Consider the following 22,322-nt stretch of genomic DNA (forward strand, 5'->3'; position numbering starts at 1 on the left):
GATGTAGCAGTGGGATTTTAGGTTTGTATAATTTGGAATGAAGGATAAAGAATAATATAGCATGTATTAAATGTATTGGTGTATGATTTGACCATATCCTGCCAGCCACCCTTTCTGAAATCAGAAAGGAATGGCCTAATGGGCCATTGGTAAAGATGCATCAGCCAGAATCTGTGTCTGAAGCTGATTTCAAGGCAGTGACAGACCTTTAGGGTTACCAATTTGTTGTAGGTTTAGCATTTTAAAATAAAGTAAAAGAATGCAATGATTGTTTTCTCCTGCATTGCAATTTGATGTTTCTGTTCAAATGCTCTGTGTAAATCGATCCTGTTTTGTGTGTGAATGAGGAATGTTTGTGTTAGAAGGTAAGTGTGAAGGCCATCACCCAACCAGATGTTCTAGGGAGGAATTTAAGGGCACCATGAGATTGCAATGCACCCCTATTGAAATGTCAGAGGAGGGCAGATTGACAACTCTAAAGATGAGACAGGCACCTATCAATGGGGACAAGATAGCTGAGACCAAAACCAGCATGGGATAATTCCCTGAGAGACTTGATGAAAGAACAAGATAAAGGATGAGAAGAACAATTTAAGAAAACAAGCACTCAAAGGACAATTGATTACAGCATGATGGTGCAAAACTCATTGGTCCCAATGAAGGAAAATCACCATATAAACAGCTTTATTTGGGCATCAGCTTTTGTGGGTTAAAAAAAAAAAAAAAACAAAAAAAAAAACCACACCACTTCAGATGCATGGAGTGAAAATTACAGATATAGGCATAAATATATATATTGGCACATGAGGAGAAGGGAGGTCTTACAAGTGGAGAACCAATGTTGAAGGCCAATTCAGTCAGGGTGGATGTAGTCCACTCCCAATAATTGATGAGGAGGCGTCAATACCAAGAGAGGGAAATTTGCTTTTGTAGTGAGCCAGCCACTCCCAGTCCCTATTTAAGTCCAAATTGATGGTGTTAAGTTTGCAAATGAATTGTAGCTCTGCAGTTTCTCTTTGAGGTCTGTTTTTGAAGTTTTTTGTTGAAGAATCCGTTTTAATCTACTTTTAAATCTGTTATTGAATGTCCAGGGAGATTGAAGTGTTCTCATACTGGCTTTCGTATGTAACGATTCCTGATGTCTGATTTGTGTCCATTTATCCTTTTACGTAGCGACTGTCCAGTTTGGGCCAATGTTCATGGCAGAGGGGCATTGCTGGCACATGATGGCATATATCACATTAGTAGATGTGCAGGTGAATGAGCCCCTTACAGTGTGGCTGGTGTGGTTGGGTCCTATGATGGTGTCGCTAGAGTAGATATGAGGACAGAAGGCAATGGGGTTTGTTACAGGGATTGGTTCCTGGGTTAGTGTTTCTGTGGTGTGGTGTGTAGTTGCTGGTGAGTATTTGCTTCACCTACAAGATCTCTATCAAACATTCTTAAAACTACAATACCCACCTGGGAAAGTGAAGAAACAGATTGACAGAGCAAGACGGGAACCCAGAAGTCACCTATTACAGGACAAGCCCAACAAGGAAAATAATAGAACACCAGTGGCCATCACGTACAGCCCCCAGCTAAAACCTCTCCAGCGCATCAACCATCTTTAACCTATCCTGGAAAATGATCCCCCACTCTTACAGGTCTTGGAAGGCAGGCCAATCCTTGCTTACAGACAGCCCCCCAACCTGAAGCAGTGCTGTCTGTGAAAGTATTTCCTGTGCACCTATTGCCATGGCATCTAGGCATCAACATGAATGCTGACTGCGTTGATATCACAAAACTATCATTCATGATACTGTAAATAATAAAACTGTTTTTCCCCTGCACAGGCACTTGGGGCCCTGAGCAAACAGTCACATAACAAACAAACAGTCAACCTGTGGAACTCCTTGCCAGAGGATGTTGTGAAAGCCAAGACTATGGCCTGGTCCACACTAACCCCCCACTTCGGACTAAAGTACGCAAATTCAGCTACGTTAATAACAGCTGAATTTGAAGTATCTTAGTCCGAACTTACCGCGGGTCCAGACACGGCAGGCAGGCTCCCCCGTCGATGCCGCGTACTCCTCTCGCTGAGCTGGAGTACCGGCGTCAATGGCAAGCACTTCCGGGATTGATCTTGGATTGATTTATCGTGTCTAGACAAGACGTGATAATCAATCCCAGAAGATCGATCACTTACATCTGGACCAGGAAGTAAGTATAGACGTATCCTAAAACAGGGTTCAAAAAGGAACTAGACAAGTTCATGGAGGATAGCTATTGATGGACCTATTAGGCTGGATGGGCATGGATGGTGTTCCTCTGTTTGCCAGAAGCTGGGAGTGGGTGATATGGGATAGATCACTTGATGATTACTGTTCTGTTCATTACCTGTGAGGTGCCTGACCTTGGCCACTGTTGGAAGACAGGATACTGGGCTAGATGGACCTTTGGCCTGACCCAGTATGGCTGTTCTTATTTCAAAAGAAAACACAAACAATACAGAAAACGGATGAAATATTTAAAAAGCTAAATAAGTAATACCATTAAAAATATGGGGAGAGGCAGGGGTTTCCTCCATGTTAGATGACAGTGATTGAAACTGAAGACACCTCTAGAAAAAGTTGCTTTCTCCATCACTTTTGAAAAGGGCGGAGGAGCGGGAGGGAAGAAAAAAATGAGACAGGTGTTCAGAGGAGCAAGTTCCAAACCCTAAGGGTCTCTGCAGCAAATTTCAATCACCTGACAACCTATAGTGTGATAATGGGACCCCTATGGTTAGTTGGTATCAGAGCAGAGGAGATTGTCTGTGTGAGGTTCATGGAAGGGGGCTTAAATAGAGACAGGATCTTCCTCACCAGACTTTAAATTCAACAGGGGCACCTTAAAAACAGTCCATCACTTTATAGACCATCAGTGTAAAGAATACCGGTAGAATGTAACATGATCACAGCCGCTCAGTCTCAGGAGCAGCATGATACCGCATTTTCCAACAGCCGCAAGCCCTACAAGGGGAAAATTACAGGGGTTGATCCTCAAGCTGCTGTTGAAGTCACTAGGGGCTTTCACTGTATAAATAATGGCAGGACCAGGCCCTACATTAAAATTACATAATCCCAAAAGAACAAACTTTGTCCTCAGATGGTCCCCAGTGACTTGCAACCAACAGGAGCTGTGTATCAAAGGGCAAAACTTGGCTCACAGATTATTGTTGTGCTATCAAGATGCATTCCAATAGGCAAAAACAGAGGGGGAGAAGAATATATTTTCTGTTGGATAGGTATAGCTAGGTGCACACTTGTTTTGCTAAATTTTTTCAACTAGTTGAAAAATCAATTTAATTTGTCACAAGAAAATAGTCAAATATTTGCTACCAGCTAACCTTAGTTGTTTACTACTCCGCACTAAAAGGTCTGATCCAAAACTCCTGAAAGGCAATGAAAAGACTTCCACAGGCTTTGAAGCATGACCTTAATGAATATTTGTACATTACAGGTACTAGAACAGCAAGTCTAGTATTTACCATCCAGTCCCAGGCAACACTTTCTTTGAAACATGTTAAAATAAGAGTTGCAATTTTTTATTATGTAGGAGCTGCCTTCTCCTCCTTTTGACCTCATGTACTGTGCTGTTTTCCCTCTGCTGTCTTCCTACATGGAGATTTGTAATTATCAATTTTTTTATCTTGTGTTTTCAATATCAAAGGTGATGCCTCTTGTCACATTTCTCTAGACACATCCCTCTGACATTGCAGGTGGAAAAACAATTCTGCTGTCCTCTGGATCATTTTCCATAGTGTCTGCTCCATCATTATCCTTGAGGGAGAACATCTGTTACTTGGCCAGGAGTTCTCCTTTCTTCTTCCTTAGATCCTGTTTCCCGCTGGGATATTCCACATCTTGCTACATTCGCACTTTTAGAGGTCCTTTGTTCGTTCTCTCTCTCCTTGGAGAAAGTTCATTCATTACCTTAATATTTTAAGTGCCTCCTTTTTCAAATTAAGTCTGAAGAAATTCAGTAAAGACTAGAAAGGGGTGACCCAAGGGAAAACAGCTGTTAATTTTTTGTGTCAATTGAAAGACTTCCATTGACATCAATGGACTTTGGATCAAGTCTGTCACTATATAGATTCACACCCACCCACTTCTACACTTAATTTCTACAAGATGGGATTCTCCTGGGCTTTGACCAAGATGAACACATGCTTAAGTGCTATGCTGCACTGGGACCCTTGCCAGGGGCACCATTTCAGAACATTTCTGGGGCAAGGGTGAAGTTGGGTCAGCATCCTTGCTTCTGCCTCCCCACTGAGGCTGTGGCTGCTCGTCAGGCCGATCCCATCCAGGAAGGGGGAGGGGAGTGGCGTGCTGGTCCTATCCCGGGGAACGGGGAGGGGGCCAGGGGCTGCACTAACAATGCAACAATTAGGAACCCTGGCCCAGCCTGGGCTCCATGCCTGGCAGGCCAGAGTTAGACACTATAGTACACCTCTACCCAGATATAACGTGACCCAGGGGGGGAGGGGCGGGGCTGCACGCCTCAGTGGATCAAAGCAAGCTCAATATAATGCGGTTTCACCTATAATGCAGTAAGATTTTTTGGCTCCTGAGGACAGCGTTATATCAGGGTAGAGGTGTACCAGCAGGTGAGGAGCTCAAGATCTGTGGAGGCAGTGGCCCCCTTTCCCATAGCAAATGATGCCCCTGACCCTAGCTAAAAAATAAAAAGATGAAATAAATTAAAATGAGGGAGTTGAACTATAAAAGTGTATTTCCCCCTGCAATACACCCAAAATACAAGGGGTACATACATGGACAAGTACTCTTTAATAATGGAGAACTCAGGAGAGAAGATCAAAATTAATGAAGTCATTTTCATTCTTATGACAGTATATTTCTATGCATCATATGTATAAAACGGTCAGTCCAAGTGCTATTTTCCTATTAAGAACCTTAATAGATAGTGGTTATATTGGCTTTTAGCCACTAGCACATGATAACTAGTCAAATCTAAAGATGCAACCATTTCTTTTCAAAGCAGTAAGTTGCTTGTATTGTGTAATGAATTTGACTTGCTTGCAGATAAGTAAATTACAGTTAGTAAAAAAACCCTAGACAAGATGTATTGATTTCAAATGGATTAAAAAAAACACAGACACATAGGTTGTGTAAATGGCCAATATGAAAAACCTCTTAGAACATCAACAATGTCTTGCAGCTTGAAAATTACAGTAAGTGTTATGTTCTTTTCCTGATGTCAAGGAAATGCATAAATACCCCCCACTTTTAGAACTGACTCCTAATTATGGGCCCAATCTAAGTTCTACTTAAATCAGTCTCCAAGGGCCTAATCCAACATCCACTGGAGTCAATGGAGAGAATCCCATTGACTTCAATAGGTTTTGGATCAAGTCATAAGTTGCAAAGAGTCTAGATCTTCATTGGGATCACTTCCGAAAATAAACAATATGCAAAATGTCTTGGTAACTGCTACACTTGTGGAAGGACTTAAACTTTAACTGAGAATTTTACTCACTCCTTATATGGAAAAATAACACATTTATCGCCCTCCTTGAGCTCCTTTCCACCCAAACATACACTTTCTTTAGGCCTGGAAATCATCTAACATTTTACACAGCAACAAAGAAAGGCTATGAGGTTTTTCTAAAATAAATAAATAAATAAATGAAAAATAAAAAAATAAAGATAAGATGGTGCCAGTGGAGTTTTAGAGCAGATTTTTTGTTTTTGGTGGAGGTGAGCTAGAGGAAGGGGGCTGGTGATTTGTTTTACTTCATTGAGAATGTAATATGTTTACAGACTTTATTAATACAGGAGGCCCCCTCCAAAATCCGAGGCCAGATCAAAAGTAAAATCAAAGAGAATTCTCAATAACTAATATTCTAACAATTGACACTTAGGAACAAATATTCAGCTGAGCTCCTTAACTGCTGCAGGCAAATGTGGGGGGATTGTTTGTGCTCAATAAATTTTTTTTATTTTATTTTATTTTTATTTTATTTTTTACACAAAAAAAAGAAAAAGAAAAAAGCATTTGAACATACTAATAAAGCAAATAATGGTTCCTCCCATGTCACTGAGGGAGGCCAGATAAAACGTTGGTTCTTGATATCCCTGAAGAGCTTCAATCTTACTTTTTAAAATAGTGCTTCTCTTATGTGGACAGGGATTTTCATTTATATTTGGGATGGGTGAACACATTTTACTGATTTTCAAATCTATTATAGCCCTGTGAGTGTGAAATAGAACTGAAAATTCTCATTTATTTATTCATTCATTCATTCCAAGGCTGGAGTTCAGTGTCACCTTGACAAAACAAGTTGACATCCTGGTTGGAAAATGGCTTTCCTATTTTGAATGAGGAAGTAGTCACTGGCTGGTGTCAAGAGACTTCTTGTTTCCAACCCTGGATACAAAAGGAGAATTACAGTCATATGGGATTCTCACCCCATATGGCAGCTGCTGACCTGATTTTCCTCTAACCCATAAATAAATAGCACAGGTCAGACAATGGGAACCTTTTCTGTGAAAGATTTTGTGAAAAAGATCCCCTCCCCCCCCCAACAAAAAACAAAACAAACAAACAAATACACATACACACACACACACTTTGAAATGTTTCAGCCACCTATATGCAGGAATTCCTCTACTGAAGTCAGAGCTCAAATTGGAGTAGAACCAATTTAAATGAAAGGGGAAACAGGCCCTTTGTGCTGAAGTCATCTGAAGGGAGATGTGAGTGAGAGGGAACAGGAAAACAGGAGAAGAAAAAAAATGTCTTACAAAAAAGAGTGCTCTGTAAAAGGTGCAGCAGTAGGTGCTCGTTATTAAGATATGTCTACACTGCAAAACCTCCCCAAAATGCATCCGCTAGTCTCAGAGTCTGGGTCTACATGCTCAGGCTTGTGCCGTGGTGCTAAAGATAGCAGTGTAGACATTCCCACTTGGGCTCGATTTTGGGCTCAGTCTGACTCCCCCCTTCCCTGACTCCAGCCTGAGTGGGAACGCCTACACTGCAATTTTTAGCACCACAGCATGAGCCCAAGTCTGGAGATTCGGGCTCTGAGACTCGCTGCCGTGAGGTTTTTTGTTTTTGTTTTGCAGTGCAGACATCCTTAAATCCCTATTCATATACCTAAAACATGTCCGGATTTTCAGTGGCATTGAGCACCCCTAGTTCTCATTACAGTCACTTGTGAAAGTTAACCTTGTTTCTTTATATACTGTCCAGCCACTCTCCGGGCTGATGTGATGTATTGTGGCTGCTACAACATTACAGATTTCCTAAAATTACCAGAGCTGTGGTAGATTAGAAAAATTAATGTTATTTCTGTTGCTGGAGGTGGATATTGTGGAAATGAGGAACTTGGAGATAACATACTGTCGTGCAGCAGAGCAGTGAGGTGATAATCAGAATGAGGATGTTTTTTCCCAGGATCCCATCAGAAGCATTAATACTGGGTCAATTGCTCTATATCAGATAAGTTAAAGCCATAACAAGAGAAGTGATACCTGCTACAGCTAAAGACAAAATTGGCAGTAATAGCACTGACAAGTCTTTGGTGCTTACAAGATACGGTACTACTACCACCGTTACTATAATTTCATGCCCCTATTCTTCTAAAGATTGGCATCCATAAATAATGGATCCACAACCCCTTCTCCTTCCTGTAGAATGTAAGAACAAAGTGGATAAAAAGCAGAGCAAGTGGCTACATTATTTCCTTGTTCAATACACTTATTATTTAAGCCTATTGATCAGGTCACACAGGAGAACAAAACAAACCCAGGGATGGATTTTAAAATGGAAGGTTGCAACTTTATTAACATTAAACTTTGGAGGGGTGGGTGGGGGAACTAATTCCTCCCTAAAACACCATGTATTTACTTGGGTCCAGTGTGGTGTTCAATGGCCTCCATGCCAGAGTTGGCCCTCTTCAGCCTAACCCCTAGGATTCAGCCCACCTCTGAACCCTCATTCCCTTTCACAGGGGGAGGGCAGGAATGTATACCTGTAAGGTACCTCACTCTGCAAAAAAAAAATTTCCTATTTCCTCCAGGCTCATAGGCTTCACCAGTAATCTCTCGGGTCTCACGTTTATCTCTGGGAGCTGGGCCCCTTTTGTTCCCTCGCCACACTGGGCAGCAGCCACAAGTTGCAACAAAAATACAAAAAACTTACAACTTTTAAATCCTGCCCTTATTGCTCATTAGCCTACAACTGGGCCTTCGGCTGCTGCAAGGAAGGTAAAAGAAAACCCACCAGACACCTTGTCAATCCTACCAGGATCAGTTCCTTCCTGGTGATCAGTCAGACCCACAGACCCACACTATGCTTCCGTTATACGGCAGGGAGGGTGGGGCAGCAACCACAGTAGAAATGCTGCTGCATGCCCTAGGTGTGGGAGAGGGGGATGCAAGAGACAATCAAGTCTCCCTTCCACCTTCCTGACCTAGCCAGTGGCAGCAGGGAGAGACTGAGAAATCTGTTTCCCCCAACCCCTTCCCCACCTCCCAGGCCCGACCTTCATACACATTCTGGACAGTACAGGAGGGGGAAGATGTGCATGTCCCATTGTCCCTAACTTTCTCAGGGCCCCAGGAGTCATCTTCATGGACCCCCCCCCCCCATCAGTCCAATCACACATCATTTTAGTGAGACTGGGGGCAGCCTTTGTGACGAACACCTTAGTCATAATGAATCTGGACCAGTTATTTCTACCACAAATGAAAAGGACAGCATGGCATCTGCAAGTTGCACTACTGTGGTCAGTAAACTGGATACTGGCCATACCCTCTATATATGGCACCAGAACAAAAGAAGAGATTGATACTGTTTAGGATCATACCTCTAATGAGAAACTAAAAACCATTTGTGTAACCAGGCCCTTGAGGATGACAGATTGTTGGTGACATTTTCTCCCCCCCCCCCTTTTTACACAAAAAGGGTGACAATTTCTGAAGACAATTTCTATAGTTATCATCCCTGTTTTTATCTCCACTCCTTTTCCTACCTTGACTAACTCCATGAGTCCAACCCCCCACCAAAAAAAGTGCAGCTTTCAATGAGATTGTCACAAGTGCCCAAATATAAGACATTTACGTGTCACATATTTAAGGACAGAAACAATACTTCCTGAGAACTCATCATCATGACAAGTCTATTGCTCTCACTCCAAGATCTGAGAGGGGAATTATGGATTTTATGTCCTTTCCAGTGGTTGTGAATAATGGTTGGTGGATGCATATTTAATGCAGCACAGCATTCCTCTGTGATTTCACTTCCCCTCTGTGCAAAAATCAAAGCACACTGAGCCTTGAGAGTCTGATGCAGGTACTCAGAGGGTTGTGGTCATAGACTCTCTTTGTCTTCATTTACTGTAAACACTTGCAAGGCCACCTGCAGATGGCAAAGGCTTTCAAGACCTGGCACTGCTGAGTCTATTGTGTGAATCGTGTCAACAACAAATGAGAGAATGTCCTTCTTCTGGACAAGGATGCCTTTTAGTGTCAATGTGCAACCACTGTCAAAGCACTTAAGAAGGGTGGCGATACACATTCTGGCATGTTTTACACACTCTGTCTTGTAATTAGGAATTTCTGGGAAATGAATGAAAACAAACAGCAAGTACAGAATATGGTTTCAAATACCAGAAAATAAAAATGTGGATAGTTTAGTCAGTCTCCTGAGGCTTTGATTATTGTGGTTAGCCTACAAACAAGCTTACCATATATCCTCTCTTGAACCTGAGAACTACTCCTATCAGTCCAAATTCTGAGGCCTATTGGGAACTACTAGTGGAATAAGGTAATAGACAACACGAATAAGGGTACCAGAATCTGGCCTATTATCATGCTCTTTTTTAGGAGATGATCTCACAATATTGTATCATACATGGCTGCACAATTTTTGGATCTTTTAACATTTTAGTTTCTTACTCAAGCCTGTGACCACAATTCCTCTGCATTTCACAGTCATTAGTACACATTCAGTAGCCAAACTGCCATTGTTATTTAGCTGCGTGGATTATACAAAAAGCATGGGGATATGCCTTGTACCTCCAAGTTTTGCCCTTTCATCTTGGTGTCTGCCAGTTTTCCCAAATTGGGTGAGTGACTAACTTTAGGCACTTGTGATGCTGTGTCCTGGCTTGCTTTGAAACTTATAAACACTCCTTTTTTTGTGGCCAATCTTTTTGCTGTACTGGCATTTCATAGATTTTAATCCAGAAGGGACCATTATGCTCATCTAATCTGATCTTCTGCATAACACAGGCCATAGAATTCCACCCAAGAATTCCTGCATCAAGACCTTAACTTCTGGTTGGGCTAGAATATATATTTTAGAAATGCATCCAATCTTGATATAAAGACTTCATGTGATGGAGAATGCACCACATCCTTTAGTAAATTGTTCCAATGGTTAATTACCCTCACAGTTTAAAATGTACACTTTATTTCTAATCTGAATTTGTCTAACTTCAGTTTTCAGCCACTGGATTTTTAGGTTTTTCCTTCTGTTGGATTAAAGAGTCCTCTACTACCAAAAATCCTTTTGTAAATACTTGTAGGCCATGATCGAGTCACCTCTTCACCTTCTTCCTTTAAATAAATTGTTTTTCTCAAATCAATCTTGTAACCCTTTTCTGAACCCTTTCCAAACCTTCAGCATTCTTTTTCAACTGTGGACACCAGAACTGGGCATAGTACTATTCCAGTAAAGTCTCATGAATATTTCATAAAGTGGTAAAAACACTTCCCTTCTACTCACTGTTCCCCTGTTTATACAGACAAGGATCACAAGGGCTCTCTTAGCCACTGGTCATATTGTTATCCACCATGACCCCTAAGTCTTTTTCTGAGTCACTGTTTTCCAAAATACAATCTTCCATCATGTAAGTGTAATGTATCTTTTGTTTAGATATATTTAAACACATATTGGTTAGTGAACCCAGTTTACCAGGTAATCCAGATTGCTCTGTAAACCCTGCTTTTATTTACCACCTTTTTTTGTCATCTGAAAACTTGACCAGCAATAATTTTAATTTTTTTCCAGATCATTGATAAAGATATTGAACAGCATTGGGCCAGGAACAGATCCCTGCAGGATCATTCTAGAAATGCTCCTATTGGATGAGGATTTCTGATTTACAGTTACTTTGAGATCACTTAGCCAGTTTTTAACCAATTTAACATATGCTGCATTGATTTTGCATAGTGCTCTTTTTTAAGATCAGAATGTCATGAGGTACTAAACCACATGCTTTTCAGAAGTCTGAGTACATTATGTCAATAGTTACCAATTAAACTTGTAATCTCATTTTTTGAGATCAAGACTTATTTACCAGAAAATCAGGTTGACTGCCATTAATTATGCTGCCATCTTTTAATTATTTTACTGTTTGCATCTTATATTAGCCTTACCATGATTTTGCCCACGATCAGTGTCATGTCAACTGGCCTAAAGTTACTCAAGACATCCCATTTCTTCATAGGAGATCAAATATCCTTTGCTTCTATAAGCCATAGTCATTTCAAGAGACACATTTGAAGCATCCCACTAAGCTACATAAATGTCACAATGATACCATACATATTTTCCTCTGAAATAAGTTATTAGGTTCATACTACTTCTTTTGACTTTCAAAGCCATCTGTGTGTTGTAGAAATTAGCTTCAGATGTGTGCAATTTAAAACCCATCATTTTACACAATATGTACAATCAATTTGAAATTATTTAGAAACAGCCAAGTAAACTGCTCATTTAACCCTTACACAAGAAAGGATGGTGAAGATAATAAAAGCACATACATGCGGTGGATTACAACTGATTGAAGTAGTGATGAATGAGATTGAGCTAGTTATTCATAAAGCAAGATAACAAAACCTCACTTTATTTCATTGCTGAGACCAAAGTGCACAGCTCAAGGAGATGATGCAAATTATCTCAAAAAGAAGCCATTGTACTTTGCAACTTGGATGTGAATTATTCATCTCTTTTACATATCACAATCCAGGGTTTTCACAAAGACAATTCCCACAAAACTCTGCACCCTTCCCTCTCCCCCCCCCCAATACATAAAAAAGGAAGTCATTCTTTGTCTTTTGTGACTGGTTCTGGGGGTACCCAGGACTGTGAGTCACCTTGTTACTTCCCCCTACATCCCTGCTGGGGCGGGTGTGGGGGGAGGTAACACCTTGCTGGTGCTTAACTAGGGTGTCAGCTCCCTGATTTCTCCAATCGGTTAGCTACCCAAACAATCTCCCTGACTTATGCCAGCCCTGACTTTGTCTTGCAGGTTAACATCCGGTGTAGCCCACTCCCTGAGCCCCTTTGGCACATTACTGTGTAGTGTTCAGCCCCTTATCCACCGAACACAAAAATGAAATACCAGGTCTGTTGTCCCCAGAGGAAGAGTATACCACCAGCTTGTGTGATTCAACTCAGGATCAGCTCCTTGTATAATATCACAGCACTGAGATATATTTATAGTGAAAACAACGACTATTTAGATCGAGTTTTGATTGTGTTGATTTACATCTTGACCAAGAGGTAAGTGGAAAAAAAATTTCTTGTCTGGCAGAAAACCTGTTTGTCAACCCTGTTTTGATATAGAATTTAGGAACACATTGTCAGCACACATACATAACTACCTGCATAGTATCTGCACATACATTTAATATTAACGACCAGTGTGGCCCTGGCTTTCATCTAAGAAATCACATGATATTCTTTGATAAATTGGGATATTCTTGTAACATCCTTGCCAGTGGGTATTGAGGGGTTTGTGAATCACACGAGTGTGCACCTTTTTCTTCTATACATAAGAAGAAAGTCTAGAATGCCTGTTTTGTCTGTTTAGCAACGGTCTAAAGCAGTACACTATACCTTTCAGTGTCACAGTAACGTGTACTAAACTGATCCTCTCAGTCAGCCCTGGTGTAAATCAGGAACAACTCCTTAAAATCAGCGGAGTTACATCATTGTAAAACCAATGAAACTGAGAGGAGAAACAGGTACATGGCCTGTTCTGTACCTGGAAAAAGCACAGTATTTCACTGATGATGATGGAGAATACCAAAGCTAAACAAGTTTTGCAGGTCTTGTTTATATTCAGTTATTTGGTTTAAACATAAAATCATTAAAAAGGTGACAATTAAATCAATGCAAAACCCAATTTAAACTTGGCCGATCTGATTTAGCTTACTAAGGAATTGAGAGGAAGTATGGTCCGGTGTTAGGGTGCTAGCCTGAATCTCAGGAAACCATGGTTCAAATCCACAAACTTCCCTAGATTTCAATGGGAGTTAGGTGCCTAGACACTTTTGAAAATCCCACTAGGCACCTACCTGCGTCTTTAGGTGCCTAAATATCTTTGAAAATATGGCCCCTAGTCTCTCTGTGCCTCAGTTCCCCATCTGTAAAATAGGGTTAACAGTACTTCCCTAACTCACAAGGGTGTTCTGAGGATAAATGCATTCAAGACTGTGAGGCCCCCATTACTACATATAAACACTATAAATACATCAATATAAGCTGGGTTTAAAATGAATTATGGATGCTAACATTGTGTTTTGCACTGGTTTAGTTAAACCAGATTTTTCAATGACTCACATACAATTGGGAGTACAAACAAGGCCCTCATGTTAATTCCATTTGTTACAACTGCTATAGAATTTAGTGACACTTATTTTGCTACCAGCGATGGCAATAATAGTATTTGCTCTAAAGATCTCAAAGTGCTGGCAACTGTTACTGTGTGAAGACTCATGACATCCATTTAAGGAAGGAACATATCCCCAATTTACAGATGGGGAAGTGAGGTTAAGAGATGTGTCCAATACCACAAAGGAATTATGTGACATCAGTTTTTTAAAGGGTGCTTAAATTTAGGCTCTAAATCCCTATTTAGGGTCCTAAATAAATTACTTTATGTTTAGAAGTGCTGGCTGCCCACAAGTCCCCACTGAATTCAATGGCTACTCAGCACTTTTATTTATTTAGGTTTTATATGAAAAAATGAAGAGACACCTATATAGGGCTAAAGGCACCTTTATGCATAAATTACAACAAATAAAAGTTAAGTTCTCATAGATCTCAAAACTACCACTCCAAATCTGATTCCTTTCAAAAGTCCACATCTGCAGCTGTCTGCAGATATAGATGGGTCTTGCAGCATACCTGGAAAGTCAATAGATTTGGGCTATTTCGGACTGGGTAGGTGTAGACCATTCCAGAGATACAGTATTATTCCTTCATGTCATGTATTTCACTACCTATTTTTAACAATTTGGTTAACATTGCGGATTCTATTTCCAGTTCCAGCTAACAGCCAATGAATCAGAGAAAAATAAAATGCACATGTTAGCCATTAACGCCTCATAGCAGACATTTCAATCAAGGATATTAAGAGCCCGGATGCGGACTGGATTTTGCCAAATTTCTAACATTTAAAAGCAATACCTGCAGTAACGGATATGACCTTCTTGTGCTCTCTCTCTCTCTCTCTCTATATATATTTTTAAAAACGTTAACATTTCTATTCACAAAATTTAAAATGCCTGAAGAAACTAAGTGGCCTCAGAGGTTTACACTATAAAACAGCAAGGATATTTCCATAAGCATAAACTCACTCACAACCATAACAAAATATCTATCAAATTACAATAGTTATTCAGGGTCTGAGACTTAAGCTGAACAGAATTAAATTTCAAAAACTCAGTGAAGCGTAAGCTTGTTTAATTAAAGCAAGTTGAATTTTATTTGCACTGCATAGTTAAAAATACTACCTATATCACCACATTTCTGTTCTATGGCTTAACTCCAGTTGTACATTAAAAATATACTTGAACACACTTACTGGTTTGCAGTTTATTACAAATGCTAGTGGCTTTCACTATTTACTGAACTATTTTCCTCCTTTGATTTATTTAAATGTGTATTAAGGGTGCTTATGTGGCATCTGTGAAAGAGCATTAGTGATCCTCTCAGCTGATTTTAACTCTGTTGATGCCAGTGGAAAAATAACCCCATGTGACGACAAACACTTCAAATCAGTTTAGAAATTGGATTTGTAAACCGTGTAACTTGATACAAGGTCTGCACTTCATGACTGTTGTTGCTGCTCCTCAGCTTTCCACTTGTATAAAGGGATTTTATTATTAATTATAATTATTATTAATAGCTCTGATGAAAGGGGAGAAGAAGATCCCCTGCTGCAAATCCCCTTCCTAACACTTTGTAGGTAGCAGAAGAAAATTTGCTGTTCCTTCTTTCCTCACTCCTAGGCCTGAGCTTGGCAAGAAAATGAGTTGTTCCGTTTATGCCCTTCTGAATGCCTAGGGAAAAGACGGTACTTTGCTGAAGGCAATTTGTGGGAGTGAGACATCTTAGATACAGATGAAGCCTTGACTACATTATGTCAGTCTTCTTGACATTTCCCCCTGTTGCTAACACCAGCCCAGCTAAACCCTGTACAAACAGTGGGAGCCCTAGTGTAGACGAGGCTCCCTTGGACACATAGTTGTTAAACACCTAGTCAGTTAGACTTGCTGTGAGGATGGAACATAGGGAACAATCAGACTGTCCCTCAAGGCAACCAGTTCTCCCCTCTCCTCTTGGCTTAATCATGGAATTCTACCTCTGAGCACCAGCTCAGGTTTTCTTCTCTGGCTCAAAGCCATGATGAAAAGATGCATCTTACAGTGTGATGCAAAGTGGTATTTTTCCTGGCACAAGTCCTCCAGCCTGGAGGTTGCATTACTATGAAAGAAAGGAGTTGATGGTGCTCAGCACCTTGCAGCATCATGGCCAAAAATGTCTCTCTAAAGTAGAAGATAATATATCCAGCTATGACAATCCTCCAACCATGAGCCCTGAACCCCAGCATGGAATATCATTAAAAAGTTTTGCAGATAATATTCTATCCATTACTCTAACAATGATTCTGCAAATCAGAAAAGCCCTTAAACTGTATTGATCTGTGTGTTAAAATTTAATTGGTCACCTTACAATTGAAACCGAACAAAGAACACAAGACTCTACTGATTTTCATGTCAATAAGTGACCTTATTTTTCAGATCATGTCGGGTCAGGATAAAGTTAAAATTAAATATGCAGCAAAATGCAAATATACATTAAATAAAGATATTTTGTCTCTTATATTGATACATTACTATTAAAAATGAATCTTCTATTCCAATTGACATGCACTGATTTATATGCAAATTTTTTTATTGGGAATGTGAGTAATTTTGGGGGGAATTGCTCCTTAAAATGTGTAAACCTGAACGATAAAAATAACATGCTAGTGAACACACGCACAAATCCATGACCATCATTCAGTGTCCCTAAGTGCACAACTGTAGAGAGATTGTATAGAATTCTGCTGTTAAGAGCTCTTCATATTTTCAGCTTATTCAGCAGAAATTTGAAGTCAGACCATATTTTCTAGCTAGCTGCTTAAAGCCCCAACATTTTGCTGAGAATTATATTGTCTCTTGCTACTCCATGAAACATTATTCCCAAAGAGCTATGAGAAAGTGTTCACATCCTCTGCAAAAATAGACATGATTAATAGGTTTTAGCTAGGTTTGCAAAATGGCAAAGATTTGTGGCTTTATCTCTCAACATTTTGGTCTATTTCTTGGTGGCAATTTTTTTTTATTGAGTCTGTGAGCTCTGTTTATTTAAATGTGTGATGGAACGGTCATTAACAAAATATATTCCTCTTGGCGTATTTTGTTTCCAGTCTCAAATCACACATTCAGTTAAACTTACCTAGCAATCACAAGGAAAAATCTATTGTCCTAAGGGCTGTGGGGGAATGACCGGCAATGGCTGAGAACATTACAACTTTGTCACTTTTTTTAATATAAAAGGCTAATAAAGGAATGAAACAAAACACATTGAAAATCAGTTTTTTCATTGGTTTCAATGGGCTTTGGATCAGATCCCTGAGATCCCTACCCACTAGGAACTAGACTAAGGGTGCTGCCACTGCTCAACCCAGGCAGGATTCACATCAATGACACAGAAATAAAGGCTTCTCCATCATATATTACCATTCCTCTCAGCAATTGACTTTCTCCAAAAGTTTGTGCATGACCTTCTACTCAAGTTTCTGTATTATGCTAATATCACCGTATCTCTGCCGGCTTCAGAATTATAGTAACAACAACTGCCAATAGTGTCTCTAGTGTCAATATTTTCTGCTTCTGTCATTTCAAAAATTGTTTTTTCCTTACCATATTATTGGGTGACCTGCTGATGTTTCTCAGAGCAATTGAAAATATTTCTATTTATTTTTATGCTTCATATCACCTTTTTGCCCCTTACAGTCTGACTGACATGATTAAAAAGCTACAGAAGAGAGGATCTGCTCACCAAATATTGTACTGTTCATTACTTATACAGTACATTTTTGCCATAATGTAATGTAGCATCAGAATTCCTCTTGACTGAGCAGTCTCTTGGACCCGAAACAGGCACATGATACTGTCCCAGACATTTGATAACCAATCTATTCTTCTAGATGATTGATCAGCTAGGACAGAACTAGTGTCAAGTAGACCTGATCAGGAAATTATTTTTTTCCTGTGAAAATTTTAAATAAAAACATTCTCTTTTCAACATTTTTCTTGAAAATATGTTTGGCTTTCATGGAAAAACTGAAAACCAGACCCCCCCCCCCCAAATATTACTGACAAAATGGATTTTGAATTTTTTTTAAACTAAAATTTCCATTTGTCAAAAATATTTTCTCAAAAATATTTTTATGGAAAATTTCAACCAGCTTTTAGCATCCACCTATTTCAAGTTTTGAACAAGTGGACATGGCTTCACTGTCTCCATTTATTGAAAGCATTTAGTGCTTAGCATGACTTCTTAGTGAGAGCAACAGCTAAAATGATGATTAGAAGTATCAAATATATAAGATCAGTGTAAGAACTTCCCCAGAAATTTAAACGGATTTCGTTTAATATATTTCATTGTATGGATTTTTTCAGTCAACACCACAAAGTAACTGAAATCTGGTATGGTAAAGTATTCTGGATACTGTTGTGTGAAGGAATTAACATTTTATGTTTACGTACCCTTGTACAAGATGACGTGTAGATTTGTTCAGGCATTGACTGGGACTCAGGACATCTGGGTTCATTCCCCAGCTCTGCCCTACATTTCTTGTATGATCCTGGACAAGTCACTTATTCCATCCATACCCATTTCCCTTCTGGGAAACGGGGATAATATATCCTCTCTTCCATCTGGTCTGTCTTGTACATTAAGCTTTTAAGGTCTTCAGAGGAGATACTGTCTCTTCCTACATGTATGTCCCATAACTAGCAAAATGGGGCACTGATTTTTCTTGGGTCCTCTGAAACAGCTTCAGCTACTGAAATGCAAACAATAAATAATGGTACCAGCATTCAGCTAGATTCAGAAATGTACTCCTGAGGAATCAATGGGATTCCCTTATTAAAACTCTGCCACCAAACTGAAGATAAATTTGGAGCAATTTCCTTGCCTCTAATAGAATCACTTCTTTTCTGGAATATGCAAAATCATCCTGAAAAGGGGTGACTTTTCCCTGAGGGTCATAGAAATGCTTCTGAAGAGCAATTGTTTAACTTTGGAATGCACCACATGGCACTGAGTTTCAGGTATTTAAAAAATGAAATCAGATACTCTCAGACTCCTCTGCAAGGCTAAAAGTTCCTTGTCCCCATTTTCTGCTTCCCTTCCTCCCATTTCAAATTATACAAGTCTAACACCTGTGTATGAAAGAAAAGGAAATATTTCTAGGTAATGCACAGAATACAAGTTTGTTTGCCATGCACTGCTGCCTCCTTTCTTGGCTATGATAGCGAGAGAACATTTTCATTTAAATGGGAATATATGTTAATATGATTTCTAACACCTCTTCCACCCACTACTTGTTTTATGGAGTTTATAAGAGGTACAGAATAAAAATCATAGAAACCCCTTGTTAAAATATTGGCAGCACATTCCTGACTAGGTTGGAAGACAATTCATAGAATATCAGGGTTGGAAGAGACCTCAGGAGATCATCTAGTTCAACCATCTGCTCAAAGCAGGACCAATCCCCAGACAGATTTTTTTACCCCAGTTCCCTAAATGGCCCCCTCAAGGATTGAACTCACAACCCTGGCCAATGCTCAAATCACTGAGCTATCCTTCCCCCTCCTGTCATTCATTGCATAACATCTACATAGATTTAATCAAGGGAGCTGAACTAGAACAGCCTGCATTTCCCCCTGCAGCATGCCCAAACTACAGCGGGTGCATAAACAAACATGTATCCTTTGATAATTGAACACGCAAGATGGAAGGTCAAAACAAATTAGCAGCCATTTGCATTTTTGTGACAGAATATATTTCCCAGTTTCATGCATATCAAACATGTAGACTGCAGTACAAAAATGTGGAATTTTCCAATTAAGAACACTGGTACTTTGTACTTTAAATCTATCAATTTCTAGATGATACAACCAGTCGTTTGCTACAATTCAATCTTTGAAGCTGTACGACACTTGTATTGTGTAATCAATTTGACTTGCTGGTAAATAATTAAATTCAAAACTAGTGATGAAAAGCAGGCACGTTTTATTGATTCTTAATGGATAAAAACCCAGACTCCATCTCAACTGAAGCATCCAATATTAAAAACACTTTGCAACATCAACCATGTCCCGTTGCTTGGATACTTCCTTTACTGGCAATACACTGCCCTGCCACATCTTCATGTGTCTGGCAGTGAAACAATTCTAACAACTTGGCTAGAAAAGAAGACCGATGCTCCAGACACTATAACAACTGTGGAGGGACAAGTCTTCCAAATAGCTTACCAGGACTTTGCAGCTACCAAAGTAAAGAAGAGCATTCCCAGATAATTCTTCCCATGTTTTACACTGAGCTCAGTGCTCACTGATATAGGACTTCAGCCACATTGTGGGATTAGGCCACTGGCCAGCTCGGGTGATGACTTGTACTGCCATGGGGGAAATTAAGGGGGCCTTGTGATTCAGAGAGGATCAACATTTCCCTGAGCAGCAAGGTGTTTTAGGGGGCCTGTGCAGTCTACTCGCCTCAATACCCTGAACCCACAATGCATTTTTTCTCCCATTTTTTGGAACAGCCAGCAAACTGAAACACAAGTCATTCACATAGCTTTTTAACATAGTCACACAGGGAAGAGCTTACCAGTATAACTTAGTTATGTCTCTTGCTGTCAATTTCAGTGCCATGGTTTATGGTGCTCCCACTAACAGGGGATACAAGATCCACATCTTCTAAGTTGTACTTTTTATCTAAACATTAAAAGATGATTACCAACATTCTTGAGTGCCTGGTGTGACAAGATGGGCAATATAGTATGGTGGGTCCTGCACTTTTCTTGGTGTGGGGGGAGGGGGCTAAAATACCATCCCTTACTCCTGCTCTTGGGGCACCAAGGGCCCCATTAGTGGCCCAGGAAGGTGGTAAAGGAGGAAAGCAGGGGAGAGATCTGGGTTTGCTCCTCACTCTGAGTCCCAACCCCTCTCAACCCCTGCAGGTTCTTACCCTCTTCTCCCTTGGGTGGAGTACCTTCAGTCCTTAAATACTGGGGAAGGGTCTCCCTTACTCCAGTTTTCTGTTCCTCCAAGTCTAACAGCAAACCTCCAGACTCCAGTCCTCTCTCCTTCCACCTGACTGCCTGAAGCAGGGGGTTTTATTAGGTTTCTAACAGGGTCTTAATTGATTACAGGTGCTCCAATTAACCTGTAGCAACCCTCCTTAGTCTACAGGGAACCACACCTTAATTAGCCTAAGGTTTATATACTTCCCTTCTACCACTTCCCACTGCTCCCTAACCCTCCTGTATCACACTGGCTATGTTAGTTTTCCAGTGTAATGATGAGCCAGGATCTACCCAAACCTGAGTAGGAACCTGTGACAGGGTGCAGCCCTCTGCTTCTGTCTTCTCATACATGTTCGTATATAAGCTTGCTTGTCAGCCTGAGATAGAATTTGGGGTTTGATTTTTGATACTCTTATATCTTATACTAATATGTGTGAAGAACAATGAACAAAGACACTGAGTATTGAATTTCCCACAACCAGATGGGGCAGGTATATTTGGGCCTGCTAAGGAGATGGGAATAGGGAAGGGGGAATCGGGACACAGGCAAGGCTCTGCAGCATCAGAGCTGGGAAGGGGGACATGGGGTAAAGCAGCTGTGGGCACGCTTTTTGGCCTGAGGGCCACAGTGGGGTTGCAAAACTGTATGAAGGGCTGGGTAGGGAAGGCTGTGCCTCCTCAAACAGCCTGGCTCACACCCCCTATCCGCCCCTGACCCATCCAACCCCCCCCTGCTTCTTGTCCCCTGACCGCCCCCTCCCAGGACCCCTGCTCCTAACCTCCCCCTTGGGACTCCACCCCCTATCCAACCCCCTGCTCCCAGTCCCCTGACTGCCCCAACCCCATCCACACACCCCGACAGGCCCCCCGGCACCCCATGCCTATCCAACCCCCCTGTTCCCCATCCCCTGACCGCCCTCTCCAGAACCTCCGCCCCATCCAACCCCCCTGCTCCCTGTCCCCTGGGATCCCCCGCCCCTTATCCAACCCCCCGGCCCAGACCCCAGTCCACTTACCAGGCTGCTCAAAGCAACATGTCTGGCTGCTGCGCTACTCAGCTGGAGCTAGACACGCTGCCCCTCTGCTCGGCAGGCGCATGCATCTCTGATGCCCAGAGCGCTGCCTGTGCAGCGGCGTGGCTGCGGGGGAGAGGGACAGCAGGGGAGGGGCCGGGGACTAGGCTCCCTGGCCGGGAGCTCAGGGGCTGGGCAGGACGGTCCCACAGGCTGGATGTGGCCCGGGGGCCGTAGTTTGCCCACTTCCGGGGTAAAGGCTCTGCGGTGTCAGAGCTGGGAACGGAACACGGGGAAACAGACTCTGCCGGCATGTAGAGCTATGGATATGCTTGCTTGGAACTAACCCCAATAAGCATCACATTGCCTGCACTTCGGACTTCTGGTCTTCTGCTTTCTGTCTGAGTGACAAGAACCAGGGGAAGGGGGGAAGGGAAAGCCTTCTAACAATACAAATGGCTCTAAACACCTCTGGTTTGTAAACACCAATGTGTACTTTATTTACATTATGTCAACCACCACTTTTTATAGTCCCATGCATCTGCTCCATTTACAGTGATATACCAACATCATCCCCTTTTGTCAGAGGAAGAGAGCTCTCTATGCAAAGATCTCTCTTTACCCTGGCCCTGCTAGCCTTTCCCACATACTCTTTCATT

General features: G+C 41.1%; 1 protein-coding gene across 7 annotated transcripts in view; it reads right to left on the bottom strand.

Moving 5' to 3' along the window:
- Positions 1-22,322, bottom strand: part of MOCOS (molybdenum cofactor sulfurase) — a 375,701-nt gene that overhangs the window by 275,640 nt on the left and 77,739 nt on the right. The window contains exons 1-2 of one of the 7 annotated variants that reach the window (XM_065584018.1): positions 20,617-21,538; positions 20,233-20,339 (exon numbers count right to left, since the gene is read on the bottom strand). The exons of 3 other annotated variants lie outside the window; for them this stretch is intronic. The gene's annotated coding sequence lies outside the window, so the exon portion shown is untranslated. Of the gene's footprint in view, positions 1-20,232; positions 20,340-20,592; positions 21,539-22,322 lie in introns of those variants that run through there. 3 more of the 7 variants (XM_065584016.1, XM_065584020.1, XM_065584015.1) reach the window with 3 other exon arrangements.

Source organism: Chrysemys picta, chromosome 2, assembly GCF_011386835.1.
Source record: "Chrysemys picta bellii isolate R12L10 chromosome 2, ASM1138683v2, whole genome shotgun sequence".
In the NCBI taxonomy this organism is placed as follows: Eukaryota; Metazoa; Chordata; order Testudines; family Emydidae; genus Chrysemys; species Chrysemys picta.